This window comes from Pseudopipra pipra, chromosome 13 (genome assembly GCF_036250125.1).
Source record: "Pseudopipra pipra isolate bDixPip1 chromosome 13, bDixPip1.hap1, whole genome shotgun sequence".
In the NCBI taxonomy this organism is placed as follows: domain Eukaryota; kingdom Metazoa; phylum Chordata; class Aves; order Passeriformes; family Pipridae; genus Pseudopipra; species Pseudopipra pipra.
Window position 1 is genome coordinate 17,373,705 of NC_087561.1, and position 13,063 is coordinate 17,386,767.

Below are 13,063 nucleotides of genomic sequence, written 5' to 3' on the forward strand. Positions count from 1 at the left end.
GCAAAAAGAGTTGAAGGCAATTAGCAGGACTGGTCTGGATGCTGAAAATTCTCTGCTTCCTTAAGCTCAAATGTTGATCAGGGCTCCTGGAGAAGCCCCAGGTCAAGTCTCAGAAAGCAAGGACTGGCCTGTGCTGGAGCTCTTCCCCTCGGGGAGGGATGGTTAATGGTTGCCTTGTGTCTTTTGTCCCAGCCTAAGTACAAGCCACCCAAGCTGAAAACTCGCAGAAACCTGTTGCCGGTGTTCCGTTCCTTCCTGGAGTCCTGCCTGAAACGGAATGAGAAGCGTCGATGGACAGCCGAGCAGCTACTGAAGGTAAAGTGGCTGCAGGTGAAACAGCTGTCCCTCCTGCCCCACACTTTGAGGTTTCTGCCACCCAAGGAGGGACAGCTGAGCGGGCCTTGTCCCAGCCCCATTTGCTGCCTGGCACATTCAAGCAGGCCAGAAGTGCTCCAGGGTTCTGGCAGGTTTTGTGGCAGAGAGAGGGAGCTGCACAAGGTGCCACTGGGCTGTCCCTGCTGGGAAGGAAGGTGGCAGCCAGCACAGGGAGGGGCAGGGGTGGAATGCACACACTGCTCTCCCTGCAAGCCAGAGCTGAGTCCATCAGCGCTCTGCCCCTTGTGTCCCTGCTCTTGTCTGGGTGCTGAGAACCTCCACCTCAGTGCTCTTCAGAACAATACACAGGCCTGCATCCTCCTGGCGTTGACCTTGCTTAGAGGTACAGGAATTTCCCGAGGAGGGGCTTATGCTCCTCATCAGTTTTCACTCCTAAAATAGTCCAGGTCTTTAGAGAAGAGGAACCTAAGGGAGTCCTTTGAGTTTTCTGAAATGGAAAAAGGCCCGAGACAGCAAGTGGCATTCCCGAGCACTGGCAAGGCAAACCTCCTTGCTGCAGAGACCTTGAGAAATTGATTAAGGGCCTTAGGGGCCATGTTTGCCTGTGATAGCAAGGTCCTGGACATGAAGTTGGAGGTGTAGATGGTGCCCTCAGTCCTCCTGATGTGTATTGCTGGTAACCAGAGGAATCCCGCTGGAGCCTGTGGGAAACTGCATTTGGAAAGTAATGGCTCCTTTCTTTCTGTGTTTTTTCCTTTGGGCAGCATCCATTTTTAGAAAAATCCGGTAGTCTCAACAACATGAGGCCTCTGCTCGATGCAATCAGGAGATTCTTTACACAGAGGTTCACAACACCATCACCAGAACCTCTGCTGGCTCCCTCTGTTTCTGGACAAGAGAGTAAGGAAGAGCAAGCAGAGAAGGAAAACGACAAAGCAAAGCCTGAAGGAGTGAAATCAGTAAGTGCCAGCTTTGGTTAGCACTGCCTTTGGTGTCATTCAGAGCTGCAAGTTCCTGAGCAGCCAGTGCTTGCCATGCATGGCTGAAGAGTGTGAGGGCTGTAGCCCTGCCATGACATGGTGCTTCAGCCCAGCCACTGACACCTGGAAAAGAGGTTTTGAACTTCCAAGCTGAGTCAGACTGTCCCTTTCAGGACACACAGCAATAACTGTGCCCTAGAGGGTAGTTGCCCCTCTGCACAACCTAGTTGAGAAAATGCATGAAAATTGAAGAGGAAACTGCCCATGAACTCGTGTAAATCCTGTCTTTTTTTCTCGTCCATTCACTTTGTGAAGTGGGCAGCAAAAGACAGTTTAAGAGCCCAACTTGTGGCCAAGTCTTCCGAAGGGTTTGCATTTGAAATAGGATCCTGGGGCACCTCTGCAAGCCACCTTTCTGACATAAACTAATTCTTGCCACAGATCCTCAAGAGCTCACCAATGGCAGCTGTTGCTGCAGCACCACAGTCTGAAGAAATCTCCTTTCCCGACACTGAAATGCCAAGCACAAGCACCGGGAAAGGAGACACTCAGAAGAAAAGCATTCCAAAGGAAATCACGCACCGGCCGCCAAAGCTATTGCCACTAACACGACGTTTCCTTGATGACCTCAGTACGTATCACGTATTTCCTGGCTGGTACAGCAGTCCATGGTATGCATGTCAGCTTTAGTTCTACTAAAGGAAGAGAGGAAGCAACAGAGCACTGTGGCTGTTCCTTCTGCTGAATCACACGGAGTGTTTCTCTCCAAGAAAATAAGGGCTCTGTTGCACCAGCTCTCCTTAATTTTTGTAGACAACAAACTCTTGCATTGGTGCCTGTTCTTTTCTGATTTCTGTCTGCTCTGAGCATTCCTCCATGTGCGTGGTTTCCTGTCAAGGTAAAGCCTCAAAAGACTGTGGAAAATCAGTCTTTGTGGAGCCACCTGTGCTTCAGAGCTGCCTCTGCTGTTGTGGTTATTGTTGTTGTTGTTGTTGTTGTTGTTACCAGCTGACTACAAAGGGCTCACAGCCCTGCACAGTGGGGCTGCCTTTTGGATCTGCTGCAAGGTGGTATCTTCACATGAGCATCTTTCATGTTGTTTCTTTCAGAGGGCATTGTGAGTGAGGGGAACCCTACGAAGAAATACACTGTACAGCAGATAATTGGCCAAGGGTAAGTCCAATCTCAGCTACTTCTACAAAACCATGGGCCAGGGATTTTGCTGGTGTCATATCAAGCATGCAGTCAGGCAAGCTGCAAACATGGGCAGACACTGGGCTTACATCCTCCTGTCTGTCAGTCCTGATCAGTATTTAATAACTGTGGTCAGAAGGCATTGTCAAAGACAACTCAATGCTGGCAGTCTCTTGCCTGTAACAAGGAGCAGGACATGGAGTATGTCCTATGTTTTCTCCTGGCCACCCTGCATGGCAGAGGGCTGCTGGGCTGCTGGGCTGCTGGGCTGCTGGCTGAAGTCGAGTGTTTTATAAACACTCTGGGCAGCAGAGCTCTGCTCTCTGGGCTGGCTTTCTCACCCAGGGCCTAAACGCCTTCTCCTTTCTTGGCTGCTGCTCTGTTTCTAGGTCTTGTGGAAGAGTTTTCCGAGGAGTTGACATTGATACAGGAAGACGGGTAAGGGCAGCACCCCCGGCAGATTGTGCAGCTCAGCTCTCGAGTGCTTTCCCCTCCGCTGGGAGCTGTGGCCACAGCTCTGGGTGGCCACGAGATCTTTGCTGCAGAGACTGTTCCTCTGAGGGCAGACAAGTGTCAGCCTGCAAGACACGGTTTGGACAGACCTTGTCCTTATTAAGTCCCCAAAAGAACACAAGGAGGGCAGGGGTATCTTTCAGAGAAGGACACCTTTGCTCAGACTTATTTACTGACTATGCTAATGCATCAGCTACTTGGTGGCTCCTTACCCAGCTGCAGTGCTGCACTTGGGAAGTGCACTTACACAGGAGTCTGCAAGGGATCTAAAGGCCCTGAGCGCTGCTCATAACCCCGGCCACATCCATAAAATACCCTAGAATGGGTTATTCCTTTTCAAACCCAGAAAAGAACTGCAAATAGGAACTGGGTTAAAAACGTTCTTTAGAGTTGCAAAATCCAACTTCAACATGTTACAAAGTTCTGGGATTGTATTTTTTTGTGTAACCCTCATGACCTTTTAGGATGGGATTTCCTCCATTACGGATTGATTGTTTGCAGACCATTTGTCCAGAGTTTACAAGGCAAAATGTCTATAGCCATGTGTCCTGTAACTGGCACACAAGGGCGAGCGGAGGAATCGCCTCTTGTCCTGTCAGTTAAGAAGCTCTGGTGTCTAATCCCAGGCAGTTTGGCCCACCCTGGCTCCATCATTCCAAAGACACCTGCTTCATGTGCGTTGTGGTCCCGTGCAACAGACTTCTCAAGTCTGTGGCTTTCAATCTCCTTTTAGGTGGCCATCAAGAAGATTTTTGTTCTCGACAGAAAGAACAAAAGGGAGCTTGTTGTAACTGAGGTAGCAGTCCTGAAGAGAATGAGGCACCCCAATATCATTCGCTATATAGACAGGTGAGTGGTTCTGGGATTATCACGTTGAGGTTCATTGACAAACTGCAAGCCAAAGGCTAAAAAGCCACTTTGGTCACTGGAAGAACATGGAGCTCTTCATTATTTTATAACTCCTCCACCTGCAGTGGACGGGAGGTGCAGGGCACAGGTATCTTAGCTCCTTCAGGGAGGAGCTTGCCTTGTGTCTGCCTTGGCCTTTTCTGGTAATAGGTAGTTTGAAGCGTGTCTTCCAAAACCTGCATCTGCCATGTCTTCCTAAAGCCACAGCCCTTCAGTTCACTACCTCCCTGTTCTTTTGGGGTCTGGTTTTTTTCAAACTGATCATCTTTTCTTTGCCTTAATGATAGGTGCTGATAAACCCACCTAGAAATTATTGCCCTTGGGGTTTTCCCTCTACTTTTTGTTGCTGTGGATGCCAGGAAGACTTGGCTCTTGTTTGCACAACCACACAATGTGCCAGGTTTTAAATGGTTTTCCCTGTTTCTGAATGCACTTTATGCAATGCTTTCCAAGGGGTTGACCAACATCTGCCCTCAGTGGTGCACACCCTCCTCCCATGGAGAAGTCTGTGCTGCCTGCTTCCTGGAGTTCAGGCTGGAAGGGATGAGTTAAGATGATGAAGCAGCTGATGGCAATGTCCTGGTTCCAGATTTCTCTCTGCTGTCACTAAACTGCATTTTTGCCTTGCTTGCCATCTAAGACATCTCCTTTTTCACAGATGAGCCTTTCTCATTTAGCCTGCTCAGATTCTTTCTTCATTTACAAGTGACCTGGCAAGAAAACTCAACTGCAGTCTTTCCCATAAGGTCATTTAGCTGGGCCCATTCATCTCCATGCTGTGGGTTTCTTCTTTCAGCTACCTTTTCAATGAACAACTCTGGCTGGTGATGGAATACGTGGAGGGATGCTCCTTAGCTACTGTGGTTTTCATACAAGCTCTTGAGGAAGAGATGATAGCCTCTATCAGTCGGGAGGTAAGGGATGCTTCTGACAGGTTGGACAGGAGGGTTCTTTGCAAAAGGTGGTAAGAACAGGAGTGATTTCCTGTTCAGAGCTTTGTTTCTGCGTTGCTGTTATGATGTGGAGAAGAAAAGAGCATCCAAGTGAACGGCCTGCCAGTCTCACTGCATTTCTTGTACTCTGTTATTGTACTCCTATAATGTTGTTGTACTTTCTTTTTCAGTTTAATTTCATTTTGTTTTATTTATTATTCCAAACTTTGCCACTTGAGGTATGTCTGCAATTGATGTGTCACCTGGAAATTTGATCTTTTAGAGCCATTTCCTTTTTTGTGCCATAAAATCAGCCTAATTAATTTTTCCTCTTGTGTTTCTGTGTTTAATCTCAGTGCCTGAAAGGACTGGACTTCCTTCACTCAAATCTAGTGTTCCACAGAAACATCGAAAGTGGCAGTATTCTTCTCGGAATGGATGGATCTGTCAAATTGAGTAGGCGTTCCTGGTCAGGCACTGGGAGGCAGGATATATGTATTATATGTATATATATATGTGTATATATACAGTGTTTATGTAAATATATATTGTTTGTATCTATAGTATATGTATATATGTATATAATGTAATATATGTGTATAATGTATATATGTAATATGTATTTTTATAGACATTTGGAGGCCCTTCTATAGGTGCTACACACTGTAGAGAGAGGTATAATATCGTGTATAGGATAATGTATGATATCTTCAGTAAACGATACCCTGTATTTATCGGGGTGTGTGTTGCGTCGGTACCTGGCCATGGTTTTACCTGGACGGATGGAAGGATGGGTGGGTGAATGGATACAGATCGCCCTCTCGCGGCTGCCAGCGGGGCAGGCGGAGGCAGAAGTCCCTGAATATGTGTTTGTGTAAACCTTTTGCTTCAGTCACTTCACATTGAAGTTATGAAAGGCCGAAATGAAACATTTCCCACCCATTTCCCCCGTTTTCATTTCCGCGGGACTCTCTGCTGAAGGTGGCCTGAGTATGTACATAAATGCAGCACCCTCCAAAAAACCCTGTTTTTCCCACAAGTTGTTAAAAAATACTGCCCAGCTGTTAGGAACTGGAGCCCACAGCGAGGGGGCATCGTCCCTGCCCAGCCTGGGCTATCGTGCGGGGAACAGGCAGCCTTGCTTCACCTGGGATTCACTGGGGAAGCCAGACCCCTTGTAAATCAGCACAGCCAGTCGTGTTCCCAGCTTGGGAACTCAGCTCCTTCTGATGGGCAAACCCTGTCTGTTCCAGCTACTTCCAAGAAATAATAAATGCAGATGTACAGACATTCTGCTTGGCCTGTACTCTGTACTCTATAGGGCATTTGCACGACACCCCATAACTCTCCTGCACTGTAGCCCCTTATATAATGCTCCCTTATATATAGATAATGTACATACTTGTGTGTGTGTATATATAGAGAGACTGTAAATAGTGTGTACATATAGTGTGTATATATATGTATAAACATATATATACATACACACACATATATATATACACATATATATATGTATTTGTGTAGGAACAGGAAAAAATTAAAGGAAAAACGAAAAGGTGTGGGGGGGGACGGGACGGGACTGGGGCTTCCTTCAAGTTGGGAGCGGGACGGCGTGGGGCCGGGGAGCTGTAGGGAGACTCCTCGCCACTGTGCTCAGTGCCTGGCCTCTTCCCCCCCCACCCCATCGCCCAGGCTGAGAACCGTCGCCGCTGCTGCCTCAGCCTGGGGGCCGCCCCGCCTCATCGGCAACTGTTCTTGCCTCAGCCCTCAGGGGTTTTCCCCTCAGCCCGCACCACTTTTTCCCTCAACCCTCAGCCATTTTTCCTTCAGATCACAGTCGGTTTTGCCTCAGCCCGCACCAGTTTTTCCCTCAGCCCGCAGCCGATTTTGCCTCAGCCCACAGCCCTTTCTGCCTCATAACTGCCCCCCCCCCCCCGCCTCAGCTGCAGCCGGTTTTGTCTCAGCCCAGAGCCATTCTCATCTCAGCCCTTGTGCCCCGCTGCTTCAGCCCGCAGCGGTTTTGCTTCAGCCTGGGGATCACCCCATCTCAGCTGAGGCCTCGGTGATGCCGGGAAAAGGCCACGGTAGTAAAACTCAAGAGCCACAGGCGCTATGAAGCCGCTAGTTGTTTATTACGCTGCCGGACGCGCGGGGGATGACTCCGCCTGACACGCGCGAGCGCTCCCCCCTCACGGCTCCCGTTTTCTCCCAGCAGGTCATCCATATCCATCGCACGGTTTGACATATTCAGGAACTACCCCAGAGTGGTATGGATTTCTATGGAAATCTCGGGACACGCCTTCTGGCGCCTGCCCACTTCTCTCGGGTGGTCGTCTCGGGTCCTCTGACTCCCGTCAGGAGAATGAAGAGGAAGAAGTGGAGAAGGAACCTGTGGCTGTTGGAGAAGTAATGCCTGAAGGAATGAAAGCTTTGGTTAGCACTGCCTTTGGTGTCATTCAGAGCTGCAAGTTCCTAATATTTTAGCAGCATTTGTTTTGTCCTAATGTTGATTACGGCTCCTGGAGAAGCCCCAGGTCAAGTCTCAGAAAGCAAGGACTGGCCTGTGCTGGAGCTCTTCCCCTCGGGGAGGGATGGATCTGTAAAATTGAGTAGGTGTTCTTGGTCAGGCACAGCGTTCCTGGGAGGCAGGGTCTGGGGTTGCCTTTGAGTGCCTGCCAGTTCCCCAAAAGTGGTGCTGGTGGGAGTGCCCAGCCCACTGCTGTAAGCTGAGAGCAGAGTTGCAATGTGCAGAGAGCTCTAGAGAGGATGAGGCTGTCTGCCACAGTCCGTGGGGGGAAGGGAAATGGGACCGGGCACTGCAATAAGGGTTCTGACACAGTTGAGGTCTCGTGCAGCAATGCCACTTTATTTAGGGGCAACAAGGGTTTAAATAAAGTAGGTTTGAGGGGTGGATTCTAACCTGGGGAGGCGCAAGAGATTGACAACTCAGGGAAAAGTGTGATAGGGAGACAGGGGAAAGGTGGGTGGAACTCTCGGGTCTCTGAGGGAATGGGCCAATGGTAGCTCTCCCTGCACTGCGGCAGGCTGTGACCAATCAGCGGCAGAGGAGCGGGAAAACTGGGGAGACAGGGGGAAAAACAACTTTTGGACGGAAAATCTGAGGGAGAAAGGGAGACAATATGGAGGTAGGACAGAATTCATAAAATTTAACAATAAACTGGGGTGCATAAGAATTCATAAACACACAACAATAAACTGGGGAAAAACTGTCAGTCCGGTGGGTGAATTATTCAGTAAGCAACAGGTCCATTTAGATCCCATTTATGTTTTTCCAGGCAGCATATCTCTCCCATTCTGTCTTCTCATCCACCACAGCTGTCAAGAGTGCCTTTGGTTTGGGTATGTCCCTTCCAGAGGAAACAGCACAGCCACTCTTCCAGCTAGATTCAACACTGTGCTCTCAGACTGAGAGTGGGGAATTCTTGTGCTTGCTTTCATAATTCAAGCTGGTTTTAACAGTACTTGTTTTTGTCTGCAGTTGATTTTGGCTTCTGTGCTTGGCTTACGCCCTGGGAGAAGAAACGGTGGTCACTCGTTGGGACTCCTTTCTATATGGCACCAGAAATGTTGAGAGGAGACAAATATGATGCCAAAGTGGATATCTGGGCCCTTGGGATCATGGCACTAGAAATGGTGGATGGTCCTACACAGGTAAGGTGCAAATACTGTCAGAGAGCCCTGCCTTTCTCCCCTGAGCCATATCTTTCTCCCACTCACATCAGCTTGAACTAGTCCCACCAAGGCCCACATCTAAAAGTGTCCTGGAGCACATCTGCTCACAGGAGAAGTGACATGTGCCAGTGCAGAAATGGGCAGTTTTGGCCTCCAACAATGCTTGAATTCCTCCTGTGCTCTTTGAACTCCCTTGGAGCTGGATCTCCCAATGGCAGGAATTTTTCAGCAGCAGGATTCTCCCGTTGGAGAATTACTGTGAAAAGCATTTCAAGGGGATCTGCAGGCCAGAAGTCTTTTCAAACTTGGACCAGTGCCCACTGCTTACTTGAGCCTTTCAGGGCAGGTCACTGCTTCTAGTACTGCCACAAGTATGTATTAGCCAGTACATTTCTAAAAGTAGGTTCTAGCACAGCTCCTTGTAGTAAGCCAATGTATTTCCAGGTTTGCAGTTGTAGATGCTAATTCCCTAAAATGAAATGACCCGCTCTTACACCAAAGGAGTGTGCAATAGGCCAGGAAGGTATACGGGGATAAAACCCCATGACTAACAGCTGAAACCAAGTTAAATGCTGCACAGTTAATTCCTGAGGAAGGCAACAATTATGGAAAATGTCAGTCTTCCAGTCCTTCTGAAAAAGGTCCCTGACTTTTCTTGGAAGACTTCTTTTGGATTGCATTTGCCTTGCAGAAGGCAGCAAAAAGAGTTGAAGGCAATTAGCAGGACTGGTCTGGATGCTGAAAATTCTCTGCTTCCTTAAGCTCAAATGTTGATCAGGGCTCCTGGAGAAGCCCCAGGTCAAGTCTCAGAAAGCAAGGACTGGCCTGTGCTGGAGCTCTTCCCCTCGGGGAGGGATGGTTAATGGTTGCCTTGTGTCTTTTGTCCCAGCCTAAGTACAAGCCACCCAAGCTGAAAACTCGCAGAAACCTGTTGCCGGTGTTCCGTTCCTTCCTGGAGTCCTGCCTGAAACGGAATGAGAAGCGTCGATGGACGGCCGAGCAGCTACTGAAGGTAAAGTGGCTGCAGGTGAAACAGCTGTCCCTCCTGCCCCACACTTTGAGGTTTCTGCCACCCAAGGAGGGACAGCTGAGCGGGCCTTGTCCCAGCCCCATTTGCTGCCTGGCACATTCAAGCAGGCCAGAAGTGCTCCAGGGTTCTGGCAGGTTTTGTGGCAGAGAGAGGGAGCTGCACAAGGTGCCACTGGGCTGTCCCTGCTGGGAAGGAAGGTGGCAGCCAGCACAGGGAGGGGCAGGGGTGGAATGCACACACTGCTCTCCCTGCAAGCCAGAGCTGAGTCCATCAGCGCTCTGCCCCTTGTGTCCCTGCTCTTGTCTGGGTGCTGAGAACCTCCACCTCAGTGCTCTTCAGAACAATACACAGGCCTGCATCCTCCTGGCGTTGACCTTGCTTAGAGGTACAGGAATTTCCCGAGGAGGGGCTTATGCTCCTCATCAGTTTTCACTCCTAAAATAGTCCAGGTCTTTAGAGAAGAGGAACCTAAGGGAGTCCTTTGAGTTTTCTGAAATGGAAAAAGGCCCGAGACAGCAAGTGGCATTCCCGAGCACTGGCAAGGCAAACCTCCTTGCTGCAGAGACCTTGAGAAATTGATTAAGGGCCTTAGGGGCCATGTTTGCCTGTGATAGCAAGGTCCTGGACATGAAGTTGGAGGTGTAGATGGTGCCCTCAGTCCTCCTGATGTGTATTGCTGGTAACCAGAGGAATCCCGCTGGAGCCTGTGGGAAACTGCATTTGGAAAGTAATGGCTCCTTTCTTTCTGTGTTTTTTCCTTTGGGCAGCATCCATTTTTAGAAAAATCCGGTAGTCTCAACAACATGAGGCCTCTGCTCGATGCAATCAGGAGATTCTTTACACAGAGGTTCACAACACCATCACCAGAACCTCTGCTGGCTCCCTCTGTTTCTGGACAAGAGAGTAAGGAAGAGCAAGCAGAGAAGGAAAACGACAAAGCAAAGCCTGAAGGAGTGAAATCAGTAAGTGCCAGCTTTGGTTAGCACTGCCTTTGGTGTCATTCAGAGCTGCAAGTTCCTGAGCAGCCAGTGCTTGCCATGCATGGCTGAAGAGTGTGAGGGCTGTAGCCCTGCCATGACATGGTGCTTCAGCCCAGCCACTGACACCTGGAAAAGAGGTTTTGAACTTCCAAGCTGAGTCAGACTGTCCCTTTCAGGACACACAGCAATAACTGTGCCCTAGAGGGTAGTTGCCCCTCTGCACAACCTAGTTGAGAAAATGCATGAAAATTGAAGAGGAAACTGCCCATGAACTCGTGTAAATCCTGTCTTTTTTTCTCGTCCATTCACTTTGTGAAGTGGGCAGCAAAAGACAGTTTAAGAGCCCAACTTGTGGCCAAGTCTTCCGAAGGGTTTGCATTTGAAATAGGATCCTGGGGCACCTCTGCAAGCCACCTTTCTGACATAAACTAATTCTTGCCACAGATCCTCAAGAGCTCACCAATGGCAGCTGTTGCTGCAGCACCACAGTCTGAAGAAATCTCCTTTCCCGACACTGAAATGCCAAGCACAAGCACCGGGAAAGGAGACACTCAGAAGAAAAGCATTCCAAAGGAAATCACGTACCGGCCGCCAAAGCTATTGCCACTAACACGACGTTTCCTTGATGACCTCAGTACGTATCACGTATTTCCTGGCTGGTACAGCAGTCCATGGTATGCATGTCAGCTTTAGTTCTACTAAAGGAAGAGAGGAAGCAACAGAGCACTGTGGCTGTTCCTTCTGCTGAATCACACGGAGTGTTTCTCTCCAAGAAAATAAGGGCTCTGTTGCACCAGCTCTCCTTAATTTTTGTAGACAACAAACTCTTGCATTGGTGCCTGTTCTTTTCTGATTTCTGTCTGCTCTGAGCATTCCTCCATGTGCGTGGTTTCCTGTCAAGGTAAAGCCTCAAAAGACTGTGGAAAATCAGTCTTTGTGGAGCCACCTGTGCTTCAGAGCTGCCTCTGCTGTTGTGGTTATTGTTGTTGTTGTTGTTGTTGTTGTTACCAGCTGACTACAAAGGGCTCACAGCCCTGCACAGTGGGGCTGCCTTTTGGATCTGCTGCAAGGTGGTATCTTCACATGAGCATCTTTCATGTTGTTTCTTTCAGAGGGCATTGTGAGTGAGGGGAACCCTACGAAGAAATACACTGTACAGCAGATAATTGGCCAAGGGTAAGTCCAATCTCAGCTACTTCTACAAAACCATGGGCCAGGGATTTTGCTGGTGTCATATCAAGCATGCAGTCAGGCAAGCTGCAAACATGGGCAGACACTGGGCTTACATCCTCCTGTCTGTCAGTCCTGATCAGTATTTAATAACTGTGGTCAGAAGGCATTGTCAAAGACAACTCAATGCTGGCAGTCTCTTGCCTGTAACAAGGAGCAGGACATGGAGTATGTCCTATGTTTTCTCCTGGCCACCCTGCATGGCAGAGGGCTGCTGGGCTGCTGGGCTGCTGGGCTGCTGGCTGAAGTCGAGTGTTTTATAAACACTCTGGGCAGCAGAGCTCTGCTCTCTGGGCTGGCTTTCTCACCCAGGGCCTAAACGCCTTCTCCTTTCTTGGCTGCTGCTCTGTTTCTAGGTCTTGTGGAAGAGTTTTCCGAGGAGTTGACATTGATACAGGAAGACGGGTAAGGGCAGCACCCCCGGCAGATTGTGCAGCTCAGCTCTCGAGTGCTTTCCCCTCCGCTGGGAGCTGTGGCCACAGCTCTGGGTGGCCACGAGATCTTTGCTGCAGAGACTGTTCCTCTGAGGGCAGACAAGTGTCAGCCTGCAAGACACGGTTTGGACAGACCTTGTCCTTATTAAGTCCCCAAAAGAACACAAGGAGGGCAGGGGTATCTTTCAGAGAAGGACACCTTTGCTCAGACTTATTTACTGACTATGCTAATGCATCAGCTACTTGGTGGCTCCTTACCCAGCTGCAGTGCTGCACTTGGGAAGTGCACTTACACAGGAGTCTGCAAGGGATCTAAAGGCCCTGAGCGCTGCTCATAACCCCGGCCACATCCATAAAATACCCTAGAATGGGTTATTCCTTTTCAAACCCAGAAAAGAACTGCAAATAGGAACTGGGTTAAAAACGTTCTTTAGAGTTGCAAAATCCAACTTCAACATGTTACAAAGTTCTGGGATTGTATTTTTTTGTGTAACCCTCATGACCTTTTAGGATGGGATTTCCTCCATTACGGATTGATTGTTTGCAGACCATTTGTCCAGAGTTTACAAGGCAAAATGTCTATAGCCATGTGTCCTGTAACTGGCACACAAGGGCGAGCGGAGGAATCGCCTCTTGTCCTGTCAGTTAAGAAGCTCTGGTGTCTAATCCCAGGCAGTTTGGCCCACCCTGGCTCCATCATTCCAAAGACACCTGCTTCATGTGCGTTGTGGTCCCGTGCAACAGACTTCTCAAGTCTGTGGCTTTCAATCTCCTTTTAGGTGGCCATCAAGAAGATTTTTGTTCTCGACAGAAAGAACAAAAGGGAGCT

The 13,063-nt window shown here is 49.1% G+C and overlaps 1 protein-coding gene and 1 long non-coding RNA gene across 2 annotated transcripts in view; both read left to right on the plus strand.

Annotated features, from left to right (window-relative positions):
• LOC135421736 (serine/threonine-protein kinase PAK 3-like) overlaps positions 1–13,063 on the plus strand; it is a 64,025-nt gene that overhangs the window by 29,113 nt on the left and 21,849 nt on the right. The window lies entirely within an intron of this gene.
• LOC135421603 (uncharacterized) lies at positions 1,729–2,950 on the plus strand. The gene is made up of 3 exons (XR_010434116.1): positions 1,729–1,947; positions 2,426–2,489; positions 2,900–2,950. It is a non-coding gene; the product is annotated as an uncharacterized LOC135421603 (long non-coding RNA).